Raw genomic sequence first — 15,129 nt, 5'->3', positions numbered from 1 at the left:
CATCCCAAGTCTCTAGGGAAGAATCTGTTCCTTACATCTTCCAGCTTCTGGTGGCTGCTAGCATTCCCTGACTTGTGACCACATCACTCCAATCTCTGCCTCCATAGTCACATTGCCTTCTCTTCTGTCTGTGTCAAATCTCCCTCTTCCTTTCTCTTATATAATACTTGTGATTGGATTTGGGATCCTCCTAGATAATCCTGGATAATCTCCCCAGGCCAAGACCCTTAATTTAATCACATCTGCAAAGACTTGTTTCTTAGAGGATAATGTTTATAGGTTCCAGGACTGGGTCCTGATATCTCTGGGTGGCCATTTTTCAGCCTACTATACCCAGAGTCAATTAAAAAAAATGTTGACCTGCACAAAATTAAATCAATGAAACTCAACATGGGCTAGGATCAACGATCCTAGGATAATCACTCCTTAGTTAGCATACTGGGAAAGATCATACATCCAGCTCCCAACAGCTGGTTGGAAAATCACCACAGGAATATACAAAATGTAAAAAATCACTCCAGGAATGCATAAAATGTTATTACTGGTTCCCAAAAAAGAAATGACTCAGGGCCCACACATGGGGAAAAAACGTCATTTTAATCTCCCCAGGGACTTCCCTGGCTGTGCAGTGGTTAAGACTCTTCACTTCCACTGCATGGGGCACGCGTTCAATCCCTGGTTGGGGAACTAGGATCCCACATGCCACGTGGCACAGCCAAAAAAAAAAAATATCTTCCCAAAAGATGTTATCCTTATGACACACCTCCCTATTTAGGTACTTGCGTTCTGGGTCCCATCAACATGGAAACAGGCAGGCATGAGTGCTCTAGGTGGGATTCCTCAGGAAGTAGACTCTGATATGTAGTTTAGCATGCTAGATGTTTATGAAGGAAGGCCCTTGGGATTGACACTAATGGAAGGAGAAGAAGGAAGCAGAAGAGGAAGGAAGGGAGAAGTTGAGGTGCAGTGTAGCCCTGGCAATAGCCTTAGCCAAGCCCACTGGGAGCTCTAGAGTTAGAATCAGCTTCAGAATTGTCCTGAGTTGGGGCAAGATGATCATGCCTTTAAACCATCCAGGAAGAGGTGTGACCTTGGGCAAGGCAGCTCAGATAATCCCTGAATGGGCTGATAGCTGGAGGCCATCTGCTGACCGCATCCCCAGCAGCTAGGCAACAAGTTCTTCCTTGAGGGGGGCTTCTGGGCCAAGTCATGCATCACAGTTTCCATTGTTTCAGGAGAATACACTCTCTGCCATCACTGAACGCTGAGGCACCATAATGGAGAGATCTCAGGACAGATAAGCCTTCCAGAGTAGAATGTGCATAGCTACAAAGTATCATGTTTGGTTTTTTGTTTTACTGAGAGTTTTTGTTTATTTGTTTGTTTTTCATTTAAGAGGTTTTCAAGAAACTTGTCATCTAAATTCAGTTTCATTAAAATAAAATTTATTACCAGGAACAAGGTAAAGATGCCCACCCTTAGCACTTCTATTCAACATCATGCTGAAGATTCTAGCCAGGGAAATTAGACTAGAAAATGGGATAAAATGCATCCAACTGCAAAGGAAGTAAGACTATCTCTACTTCCAGATGACATGATCTTGTATACAGAAAATCTTAAGAAATCCACTAGGGCTTCCCTGGTGGCGCAGTGGTTGAGAGTCTGCCTGCCGGTGCAGGGAACACGAGTTCGTGCCCCGGTCTGGGAAGATCCCACATGCCGCGGAGCGGCTATGCTCGCTGAGCCTGCACATCCGGAAGAGGCCACAGCAGTGAGAGGCCCACATACCGCAAAAAAAAAAAAAAAAAAAAAAAAAAAAAAAAAAAGACATCAACTAAAAAGCTATTAGAATTGATGAGTTCAGCAAGATTGCAGGATACAAGATCAATATATAAAGTCAATTGTATTTCTCTACCCTTGCAATGAACAATCTGAAAATGAAATTAAGAAAACAATTTCACTTACAATAGCATTAACAAGTAAAATACCTCTCAATAAATTTAATCGAAGTGTAAAAATTATACTCTAAAAATTACAAAACATTGTTGAAAGAGATTTTAAAAGACCTTAATAAACATAAAAACATCCTATGCTCATGAACCTGAAGACAATATTAAGATATCAATACTACCTAAAGCAATCTATAGATCCAATACAATCCCTGTCAAAATTCCAAGGGCCTTTTTTGTAGAAAAGGAAAGCTGATCCTCAAATTCATATGAAATTACAAGGGACCAATATAATCTTGAAAAAATAAGCCAAAGTAATCCTGAAAAAGAAGAACAAAGTTGAAGGACTCACACTTCCTGATTTCAACACTTACTACAAAGTTACAGTACTTAAAACAGTGTAGTACTAACATAAGAATCGACATATAGAACAATGGAAAAGAATTGAGAGTCCAGATATAAGCTCATACACCTATGGCCATTTGATTTTTGACAGGGGTGCCAAGACCATTCAATGAGGAGACAATAGTCTCTCCAACAGATGGTACTGGAACAACCAGTTATTCACATGCAAAAGAATGAGGTTACACCCCTACATCACCACATCCAAAAATTAACTCAAAATGAATCAAGGCCTAAGTGTAAGAGCTAAAACTATAAAACTCTTAAAAGAAAGCATAGGTGTAAAAATTAGTGACCTTGGATTAGGTCATTGCATAAGCAACAAAAGAAAAACTAGATTAAATGGACTTCTTCAAAATTAAAAGGACACAATGAAGAAAGCGGAAAGAACCCAAAGAATGAGAAAAAATGTGCAAAAATCATATATCTGTTAAGGAACTTGTATCTAGACTATATAAAGTATGGCTACAACTTAATAATAAAAAAATGAAGAACTGAATTCAAAATGGACAAAGAATCTGAATAGACATCTTTCCAAAGAAAATGTGTAAATGGCCAATAAGCATGTGAAAAGCTGCTTAACATCATTAGCCATCAGAGAACTCCAAGTCAAAACTAATGTGAGATACTACTTCACACCCACAAGAATGGCTATAATAAAAAAGACAGAAAATAACAAGTGTTGGTGAAGATGCAGAGAAACCGGAACCCTCATACACCGCTGGTAGGAATGTAAAATGGTGCAGCCGCTTTGGAAAGTAGTTTTGCAATTCCTCAAAAGTTTAAACAGAGTTACCATATGATCCAGCAATTCCACTCCTTGATATATACCCAAGAGAAGTGGAAACATATGTCCACACAAAAAAAACTTGTACACAAGTGTCCATAGTGTAAGGCCAACTGGCCCGAGGCAGGGGAACACAATCAGAGTCACAGGTTGCATCAGACCGAAATTCTCCGGACCACCCAGTTCCAGAAACTTCCCTGGAGACATTCCGGACCACCCAGTTCCAGGAACTGACCTGGGGACTTTGAACCCAGCCCAGCCTTCCTGCCTTTCGAGGGGCGGGACCAACGGTCCCCCAGGATACCCAAAAAGACCACTAAATAAGGAATACCCTGCGCCCTCCCAGATTCACCACACCCCTTTCCCTTCTTCCCCTATAAAATTTTGCCCAACCCACGCCCGGGTGCGACTTCTCTGGCCCCTTTCTTTCGGACCAGTGAACCTCGCCCGGGAGCGCTCCCTAATAAAGCTCACTTGAAGCTTTCCTCTGTTTCGCGGTGCCGTTTGTTAAGATCCGACCTTACATTTGGTGCCAAAACCCGGGAGGGGTACCAAGCCCCGCGGGTTACCGCGCGGGCCGCTCCTCCCCTCCCCCAGGAGACAACCAGGGAACCTCTACTCATCCACCCGATCCGGCAGAAAACGGGTTAAGTCCCCCTCGTTCCCTCCGACCCTCAGAGTCCCTGCCCACCGGACTCCCTGTCCTTAATCGCGGCCACGTCGGGGATCCCTCCGTCCTCTCTCCGGGCCTCGGGCAACTGTGGAGACGTCCCAATCGCCGGACCGCCCTCCGACCTGCCGTGAATTGGAGACTGAGACCAGGGACGCCTCTCTCCCTCTCCATTCACTCAGGGACAGACTGGGGGTCATGGGAACCTCACAATCGAAACCAGATCCTAAGACGCCCCTGGGGTGTCTCCTAGACAATTTTACAGCCCTCGGTTTCTCCCAAGATCTCCGTTGCCGACAGCTTATTTTCTATTCCACTGTGGCCTGGCCACAATATCCTCTAGACAATCAATCCTGAAGGGACTTTCGATTTTAACATCCTCCGTGATCTAGATAATTACTGCCGCGGGACGGGCAAATGGTCTGAGGTCCCCTATGTCCAGGTTTTTTGGTATTTGCGCTCCCGCCCCTCCCTTTGCGTCAATTGTTCTACCTCTCAAATCCTCCTTGCCAAACAAACATCTCCTCCATCCAAAACCTCAATCCCCTTGGATTCCTCCCCACTAACCAACCCTCCTGAATCTCTTACCACTCCCCCCCTTCAGAACTCCTCTCCAACCTCCACCCTACCCTGAAGTGGTCCCTCCTCCTCCCGAACCCGCTCTGGCCCCTCCAACCAACGGTTTCTCCTCCCACGCCCCTTGCTTACACGCTCTCACGACTCCCAAGATCAAAATCTCCTCTGCCCTCTGAGGGAGGTAGCAGGAGCGGAAGGATTAGTTAGAATTCATGTTCCCTTTTCCCTCCAAGATTTCTCTCAAATAGAAAAGCGATTAGGCTCCTTTTCTGCCAACTCTTCCCCCTACATCAAAGAATTTCGCTATCTTTCTCAAGCTTACGATCAAACCTGGCACGATATCTTTGTGATCCTATCTTCTACTCTGACCCCTGACGAGTGGGAAAGAATTCAAACTGCTGCCCGAAACCATGCAGATCAGGTTCACCTTACCGACAACTCCATGCCTGTCCGAGCGACTGCCGTACCTGGCACCGATCCAGGCTGGACTTATCAGGATGGCCAAGATGGCCGCCGTAAACGCGACCTCATGACCCAATGCCTCCAGGCTGGCATGCAGGCCGCCGCTCATAAGGTAGTCAGTTTTGAAAAACTAAAAGAGATAACCCAAGAACCTAACGAAAATCCAGCTATCTTTCTCAATCGCCTTACAGAGGCCTTACCTCTCTACACCCGGCTGGACCCCAACACCCCGGCAGGGGCAGCGGTCCTAGCCACCCATTTTATCACCCAATCAGCCCCGGACATCCGAAAGAAATTAAAACGGGCAGAAGACGGCCCTCAAACCCCTATTCGAGATCTGGTAAAGATGGCCTTTAAAGTCTACAATGGCTGTGAGGATTTGGCAGAATCCATCCGACAGGCTCGGATGCACCAGAAGGTGGCCCTCCAAACCCAAGCTCTTGTAGCCGCCCTAAGGCCGGCCATCTCCCATGGATCACAGCATCCACGGGGTCCTCAAAAGGCAACCCCAACGGGGGCCTGCTTCAAATGCGGAAAAGAAGGCCACTGCGCTCGCCAATGTCCCAATCCCCGACCTCCTTCTAAGCCCTGTCCTAGCACGGGCTAACAGGCCACTGGAAGAGTGACTGCCCTACGACTGGCCCGCCCTCAGCGTCTCCACGCGGGGGGGCAGGCCAACACAACGGCATTACCACTTGCACTGCTGGGATTGGCTGACGACTGACGGCGCCCGGGCTCGAAGACCCCCATCACCCTCGCTGAGCCCAGGGTAACGCTACAGGTAGCAGGTAAGTCCATCTCATTTCTGGTGGACACGGGGGCTACCTATTCGGTCCTGCCTACTTATTCCGGGCCAGTTTCTCCTTCCCAGATCTCGGTCATGGGTATTGATGGCAAACCATCCTTCCCAGTCCAGACCGGTTCACTCCCATGTCATATCGAAGGACTCCCTTTTACTCAATCCTTCTTAGTCATACCATCCTGCCCAGTTCCCTTGCTAGGCCGAGACATCCTTTTCCACTTAGAGGCCTCCCTCCAGCTGGTTAGACTTGACCCTAAGGTCCCCTCCTCCCAACTCCTGCTTCCTCTTCTCAGCCTGTCTCTAGAACCCTCCCCCTCCTATCCCCCTCTTCCAATCACACTGAACCCAATCAATCCCCAAGTCTGGGATACTTCTAAGCCCATAATAGCAACACACCATTCCCCCGTTCTCATCTGCCTAAAGGACCCCTCCAAATTTCCATCAAGGCCCAATTTCCCATCTCTGAGATTCACCTTAGGGGCCTACAACCTATTATCACCAGAATCCTAAACCAGGGACTCCTTATCCCCACTGACTCTCCCTGCAACACCCCCATCCTGCCTGTCCGCAAGGCCTCTGGGGATTATCGCCTGGTCCAGGACCTCCGAATAATCAATGAGGCCATAATTCCTCTCCACCCAGTAGTACCAAACCCATACACCTTGCTCTCCCATATCCCCCCATCCACAACCCACTTTACGGTTCTGGATCTCAAAGATGCCTTTTTCACTATCCCCCTACATCCCGACTCCTACTTCCTCTTCGCCTTTACCTGGACAGATCCGGATACTCATACTTCCAGTCAGCTCACCTGGACAGTTCTTCCCCAGGGCTTCCGCGACAGTCCTCACCTCTTTGGTCAGGCGCTGGCACGGGACCTCACTTCCTGCTCCCTTACCCCCAGCACACTCCTTCAATATGTAGATGACCTCCTCCTTTGTAGCCCGTCTCTCAGCCTCTCAAGACAACATACTGCAGATCTCCTCAATTACCTTGGCTCTCGAGGTTATCGGGTCTCCCCAGCCAAGGCTCAGTTATCTGTATCTTCTGTAACCTACCTGGGGCTCCACCTTACCCCTACCACAAAAGGTCTAACAGCCGACCGCACCCGGATTATCCGTGAACTCCAGCCTCCGGAAACAGCAGAACAAATTCTCTCCTTTTCGGGCCTTATAGGATTTTTCTGACACTGGATCCCTAACTTTGCTCTCCTCGCTAAACCCTTATATCTAGCCGCTAAAGAAACCCCTCAAGGACCCCTCACCTCTCCTTCCGCCGCTCGACAGGCCTTTCTCGCCCTCCATAACGCTCTGATATCTTCTCCTCCCCTTTTTCTGCCCAACCCAAACTGACCTTTTCACCTTTTTGTGGATGAACGGGCCGGAATAGCCACTGGACTCCTTGCCCAGCCTGTAGGGCCTTCCTACCACCCCGTGGCTTACCTCTCCAAACAGCTAGACCCAACCATTCTCGGGGATGGCAACCATGCCTTCGGGCCCTAGCAGTGGCAGCCGAACTGACCAAACACTCAAACTGACTCTGGCCCACCCACTAACCGTGTTTTCCTCCCACCGGCTGGTCGACCTCCTAGGCCACAAGTCTCTCTCCCTCCTGGGCCCCTCCCGCATCCAGGAGTTCCACCTACTATTCATTGAAAACCCAGCTATTTCTCTTGATCTCTCCCCTCGCCTGAACCCGGCCTCCCTCTTGCCTATCTCCGATACCGGGACCTCCCCTTCCCACTCCTGCCCCCAAGTCGTAGAGGCCCTCAGCCCGCCGAGAGAGGAACTCTTTGACACCCCTCTTTCAAACCCGGACTGCACTCTCTTCGTAGATGGCAGCTCAATACTCGGTCCTGACGGACACCGACGGGCAGCCTATGTGGTGGTAACTATCTCAACTATTATCAAGGCTAACAGCCTCCCAGAAGGGACAACCTCTCAAAGGGCTGAACTGATAGCACTCACGCGGGCCCTCGACCTCTCTAAGGGCCAAAGGGCCATCTTTCTCCCTATGGTCGCAGGCATGTCCCTCGCCTCCTCTCTCGTTGCTGCGGGCATCGGGGAAGGAGCCCTAACACACGGTGTCTCAACATCCCGTGACCTAGAACAGAAACTCCAGCTAGCCATCGAGGCTTCTGCCGCCTCCATCACCTCTCTCCAGCGCCAGATCACCTCAGTAGCCCGAGTTGCCCTCCAAAATCAACGAGCCCTGGATCTCCTGATGGCCGACAAAGGAGGTTCCTTCGCAGGCGCATGGAGGAAGTCTCTCAGGTGGCCACAAACCAAATGCTCCTCGGTCCTTACACCTTGTTTCCTACAGAACCCCCCACTGGTCTCCCCTAAGCCTCGGACCTCTGGTCGCCCGACTCTCCTTTCGACGCCCCCATTCAGCATGAAGTAGCCAGAGATCAGAACGCCGCCCCATTACACCAAAGATGTCGGGATGTAAGGCCAACTGGCCCGAGGCAGGGGAACACAATCAGATTCACAGGTTGCATCAGACCGAAATTCTCCGGACCACCCAGTTCCAGAAACTTCCCTGGAGACATTCCGGACCACCCAGTTCCAGGAACTGACCTGGGGACTTTGAACCCAGCCCAGACTTCCCGCCCCAACGGTCCCCCAGGATACCCGAAAAGACCACCAAATAAGGAATACCCTGCGCCCTCCCAGATTCACCACATCCCTTTCCCTTCTTCCCCTATAAAATCTTGCCCAACCCACGCCCGGGTGCGACTTCTCTGGCCCCTTTCTCTCGGACCAGTGAACCTCGCCCGGGAGCGCTCCCTAATAAAGCTCACTTGAAGCTTTCCCCTGTTTCGCAGTGCCGTTTGTTAAGATCCGACCTTACACATAGCAGCATTATTTTTTTTTGAAGGATAATTTTTTTATTGAAGTATAGTTGATTTACAATATTGTGTTTGTTTCTAGTGTACAGCGAAGTGATATATATATATATATATATATATATATATATATATATATTCTTTTTCAGATTCTTTTCCCAAATAGTTTGTCACAAAGTATTGAGTATAGTTCCCGTGCTATACAATAGGTCCCTGTTGATTATCTATTTTATATATAGTAGTGTGTATATGTTACTCTCAAACTGCTAATTTATCCCTCCCTGCGCCCAGCCCTTCCCCTTTAGTAAGCATAAGTTTGTTTTCTATATCTGGGAGTCTGTTTCTGTTTTGTAAGTTCATCTGTATCATTTTTTAGATTCTATATATAAGTGATATCACATTATATTTGTCCTTCTCTGTCTGACTTACTTCACTTAGTATGATAATCCCCATGTCCATCCATGTTGCTGCAAATGGCATTATTTCACTTTTTGTAATGGCTGAGTAATATTCTATCATATATATGTACCACATCTTCTTTAGCCATTCATTTGTTGATGGACACTTGGGTTGCTTCCATGTCTTGGCTATTGTAAATAACGCAGAGCAGCATTATTTTTAATAGCCAAAAAGTAAAAACAACCCAAATGTCCATCCATTAATGAGTGGATAAATAAAATGTGGTCTATCCATACAATGGGAAATCCTTCGGCAATTAAAAGGAATGAAATACTAGTACATGTTACAATGTGAATAAAATTTGAAAACAATATGCTAAGTAAAAGAAGCCAGACAGAAAAGACCTTATATTTTATGATTCCATTTCTATGAAATATCTAGATTAGGCAAATCCATAGAGATAGAAAATAGATTAGCAGTTGCCTAGGGCTGTGGGAAGTAGGGGGAAATGGGGAGTGACTGTTAACGGGTGTGGGATTTCTTTGGGGAGATGTTGAAAATGTTCTAAAATTGATTGTGGGGATGGGTGCACAACCCTGTGAGTGTAGTAAAAAAACACTGAATTGTACACTTTAAATAAGTGAATTGTATGGTATACAAATTATATCTCAGTAAAGCCGTTATGTTTTTTAAAATCTATTAAGTACCTATAATATAAAAAATCAATTATTCTACAGGTGGAGGAACCACTGAAGTTATTGACCACTTGGTGGGCTGTGGTATATACACAAAAGCCCAAAGCCCTCAACAAACCCCATCTCCCTCATCTCCTGTAGCTAATCAAACAAGTATTAGTAAAATCCATCCACTTCTGTCTATCTCCACTACCACACCTAATCCAGCCTTCATCCTTGTAAAGGCCCCCTAAACTCTCTCTTGTCTGGCCCTCCTAGCCAGTCTCCCCACTGCAGAGTAATCTTTGTAAAATGCAAATAGTATCATGTCAAAATTTTTCAGTGACTTCCTGTTACCCCAAAGGAAGACCTTACAACACTTCCAATAGTCCGCCAGAACTGCTTCTACAGGCTCAGCCTCTCCCTCATCCCCCTCCACACCTCAGCCATGCTGCTCTTTCTTCAGTTCCTCAAATACTACAAGCCCTTCCCACCCCAAGGCCTTGGTCCACACTGCTGTTTCCACTTGAAGTACTCTTGCTACCCTCTACTCCTAATTTCTACCTCTCTTTTATTTTCAGTTGAAAAAAAACACACTTCTTGGGGAAGTCATCTTTGGTCTTCTACCCCTCAGAAGCAATCAAGTCATCTCATGACATCTTAAAATGCCTATAAATCTCTGGAATTTACATCGTTATTTGTGTAATGTTGCCTCCCTGCTGTACCATAAGCTCCATGGAAGCAGGGGTTATGTCCATCTTGTTCATCTATTTTTATACACAAAATCTAACATTATACCTATAACGGAGAAAGCACAGGCAAATACGTGCTGAAGGAATGAATGATTAAATAAACAAAGTATATGATAGGTACTATATTGAGAGGGTCCTACAGGAAATGCTATAATCACATAAACGAGGAAACTGCCTGTTGGGATGGACAATTGAGAAGCCTCCTCGGAAGAGAGAAGACGCAGGAAATAAACTCAGAATCACAGAGGTGGATGGAACCTTCAAAGTCATCTTGTCCACATTTCTACCTTCTTGAACTGGACTTGGAAGGTCAGTTTGGAAAATGGTATTACCCACCACCCCCACTGCTTCAAAATATGATCTTTGGGCTAACACACCAAGCTTCTTGTCATGGCGTACTAAACTGAATAATCTAGCCATGGCCTGAGTTGTCCACCATAATTATCACCACCAACCACAGCAAATGGCATGCCATTTCCCCAGATCGGTCAATATTTTTTCCTCTCATTGCTTTGCACACACCATTCCCTCTGCCTCAGATGTCTCTCTCCTGTATTATCACTCCTACATCTTCAAGTCTGACAAACGTCGGTTTAGGCCCTATCCATCCTCGGTAAAGCCTTCCTCAACCCTTCCTTCCCTTTATCCATCATACCCCACCACATCTTTAAAGATAGTCCGCACTTTCCCTGGACAGTCACAGTACTTTCTTTATGATTTTATAACCAACACATTACATTCATGTGAAGAGTAGGTTATAAAGGCAGCACACAAGACAAAAATCACACAGGTTCAAAATCACCCTTGAAAATCCTTCAGAAGGATGCAGTCATAGAATATTTATCAACCAGTCAATAATCCTGTCTTCTCCAGATTTGGAACAAATCTTTGTTTCTTGATTTAGGTAGTAACTGAAATGGTTGGCTTATGGTCAGGATCCATGTTGAACAAAAAATACACACACACACACACACACACACACACACACACACACATACACATCCTAACTCAAACCATATTCAGTACAGAAAGCTCACGCCATGAGAAGTGTGTGAGAGCTGAGACTGACGGGGGGCATGGAGATTCAATTCCTGCTTCCTTTGGGACTACAGGATGGAAAGCCTGGCAGAATCACCTTCACTAACTCTTTTCTTCTCTGTCCCACCAAGCACATTATAATGAATTCATCAAAATTACTCCAGATAAGTCAAGAAATTGAATCTCCTACATAATACTTATAACCTAAATATAAGCTGTGGTTCCATGTAATACAGGCTTGTATGAGTTTATGCTAAAAAAAAAAAAACAAAAAAACTTCAGCCAACAGCCAAGTGAAAATTCCGTAAAGTAATATCAATTTTGACTGGAGTACATTAAAAGTGATCTAATTCATAACCCCAAAACAATCTTGATCAAAATCCTTTCCTCCACTTCAAATATCTCTCACACCTGACTACTTCCCTCAAATGTCTCTCAGGCAAAACCCCAAATCTTCCCCCACACCCTAACATGCAGGGTGTTTCTTTCTCTTACTTTCTCATTCCTAGCCCTTTATCTTATAGATCAACTTAGCATCTCTAATTATATCCTCCCAACTCTTTCCTCCTTTACTCTCCAGACTTTTTTTTATGGAGGTGGGGGGCCGTGCCACGCAGCTTGTGGGATCTCAGTCCCCCATCCAGGGACTGGACCTGGGCCACGGCAGTGAAAGCCCGGAATCCTAACCACTAGGCCACCAGGGACCTCCCGCAGACATTCTCTTTCTACTACAGAGATGTGGTCATGACTCATGGCCCAAAACTGACACGCACACATGTGTACATGTTTTTAAAGAATTATGTGAATTTCTGTCAACTATTTCAGAGATTCATATGCTTCAAAATCCAGATCTCCAGCTTCTCTTGGAAAGTCCAGAAATGTGGCAACCTGGGCCCACTTTCGTCCAGAGGCAGGTGACCAGAGCTGAGTGACGCCCCTTTTGGATAAGATTTGCAGTCACCGGGTCCCCACATTCCCCACCTGGCCCACCTCACTGCCTGGATCTCTAAGCATTGGAGTTGCTGCCTCTTGCCCTGCCCACAGTTGCTCTTCTGCTTCCCAGATCTGAAACCCAGGCCCTTCTTTAGTTGTGGAGCATATGAGCCACAAGCAAGAAACAAGTGAAGTCAAGTCCCTGTCATATAATCCCACACCAGACACAGTTTCTGACAACGGAAACGAGTGCCTGACCTCTCTCTGCACCCCCAACACAGACAGTGCACCTGGCCAGGAGCAGACACTCCAGGAACCATCACCACGTGAAGGTCAAAGCAAAAGCTATGGAAATTTCTCTCATAGAAATGAAAGTATCTAAGTTTACAGACTTTCTCAGTAACTCTCCCGAGACCCAGGTCAAGACTGGGATATGGGTCAGGGAGCAGCTGGAGGGAAGTGGCAGGAAGGGAGGCCAAGGTACAACACAGTCCCAGATGTAGCTTCCAACCTGAGCTTGGGTGACGGTGACCCCAACCAAGCCACTGTGTCCTTCCTTTGACCAGTGTGGCTCAGCAGCCAGATGGTAATGACTTTCCGATCCCCTTAGCCCAGGCAGGCTGTGAACAGGCACCGTCAAGCATGGCCCTCATCGGACAGGCCCCAGGGCCCGAAGCTGCCTTGTTCCAGCAAATGACAACTTTTTAATTTCGAGCCTTTTGGTCCCTGAAGAGACAGGTGGAGAGAGAGACAAGGATGGCATCTGGATCCTGCAAAATCAGAGAGATTTTGGGCAGAGAGCAACCTTGAGAGGTCGTTCACCCTCTACCTGTCCAGATTCTCTCCTTGGCCAGCCCAGACCCACCTCCTTCAAGAAGCCTTCCTGGGCTATCCCTGTCCTAAGGCTCTCTCTCTGCCCCACAAACACCTCCAACAACTTGCATCATTCACAAAGTACCCAGGTGAAGCACTGATCCTTGGAGGCAGGCACTGGTTGAACTTGGAGTTAGACAAACACATATGAGTCTTGGCTTCAATTCTCACAGTGGGTGAGTGACCTTGGAAGGATCTCTTGGCCCCTCTGACCCTCAGTGCCCCCAAGTGGGGATAAATTCCTTCCCTGATTACTCTCAGAGTTATTGAGAGGGATAAATAAGGTAATGAGGGGGAAAAAAATCCTTTGTAAAGTTGACCTGAAAGAAAAAGAAAGAGGATGCCATCTTACCTTCCTGCCTCTCAACCTTTCCTCCTTTACAGAGTCAGCTCCTGAGAGCAGGCCCTCACTCCTGCCTGCCCTCACCCCCAGGAAGCTATGAAACTGGGGGTTCCTTAAAGGCAAGGATTCTTGTCTCCCAGCAACAAGCCGAGGCCTCCCCACACAGAAGGTGCTCAGTGGGGCTTGTTGTAACCCAGGGCCCCCAGGGCTGTGATTTAGGCCTTGACCCCAAAGTCCTCGGGCATCTCAGGGTCTGGTCTGTGTCTAGTTAAAAGGTACTGACATGTTACAGAATTTCCGATGAATGGCCATTTCCTTTTGCTTCCTTTTGCTCTATTTTTGGAGGGTGAGTATTTGGGGTAAGTGCTCTAGAACCAAAGAAACACTAAAGGTGCTGGAGGAAGGCAGCGTGGGCCCCTGGGCTTAGGGATAAACTTGGCAGCCCTGAACTCTGCATTCAGCATGGGAAGATGGTTCCCTAGGCTTCTGGATGCAGGCCAGGAGGGAAAGGGACTTCCTTGCCTGATGAAAAAATCCCAGCCTGATGGGGCCCTTGGCTGGGCATCTCGGAAGCTGCTCAGAGCAGCAGATGCATACAAAGGCCAAAGTAATTGTTCAAAATACATTCCTGATGTCTTTCCAGGCCAGCCTTGAAGCCAGCCCCTGGCCCCAGGATCCCAGTCCCCTCTACTTGTCCAACCAGAGTTGACCGCCACCCTGGTCAGTTGAGCCAGCCCCCGAGAAGCCCACCTGTCCACCGGCCCATGACAAGACCCAAGTGTCGGGGAACGTCTGAGCAGTGCTTGCCAACCAAGTACCAACGGTCTCAAGCCCATCCTCCATGATGGGTCCGAGATGGGACACAAGCCCATCTGCTTGGAAGGGTGGCAACAGGAGGGTCTGAAAGCAGACTTTGCTGTGGAAATGTAATTGCTTTCCTGGGAGCAGGAGGGAAACGAGTCAAGTTTTGAAAATGAGATCACCAATTTTTAAGCAGTGGGTGAGAGGATACAGGTTCTAGATGAGGAAGCTTCCAACCACCCACCTTCCCCTCCTCAGCCCTGGACTTGGACTTCCAGATCCCAGCAGAGGCTTATTCTAGGTCACGATCGTTACGATAAGCTGCAGGCCCGGGGCTACTAGGAAGATGTTGGGAAGACTCTATATGACTCGTTCATGTTCCTCACGCTGACTAACACTGCTTTGCTACCACTTTGCCCATGTGTTAACCAATTTAGTCCCCACAATACCCTGGTGAGGGAGCCAGGGCCCAGAACATTATACCCACTGCACAGATGAGGGGACTGAGGCCTAGAGACAGAAGGAGTTAACTGCAACAATCCATGCCCCAAGAGTTGTAAGTAATCCAGCTTTGATTACAACCCACTAACAGGAATGTGATATAAATAATTTTAGAAGTCAGTTAGTCTCAGAATCAAATCCCAGCTCAGCCATTTACTGCACTGCAAACTCTGGGGCAAATCACTGGCCATGTCTGACCCTCATCGGGAAAATGGGACCATAGTGCTGTTTGTGAGGATGAACTGGGAAGAATAATGATGAAAGAATGTGGCACATTTCTTGCTGCACACTGTAGGAACCCAATCAATATTTGTTCCTG

This window comes from Phocoena sinus, chromosome 19, assembly GCF_008692025.1.
Source record: "Phocoena sinus isolate mPhoSin1 chromosome 19, mPhoSin1.pri, whole genome shotgun sequence".
NCBI classification, from domain to species: Eukaryota; Metazoa; Chordata; class Mammalia; order Artiodactyla; family Phocoenidae; genus Phocoena; species Phocoena sinus.
Note: the sequence above shows the minus strand (reverse complement) of the source record.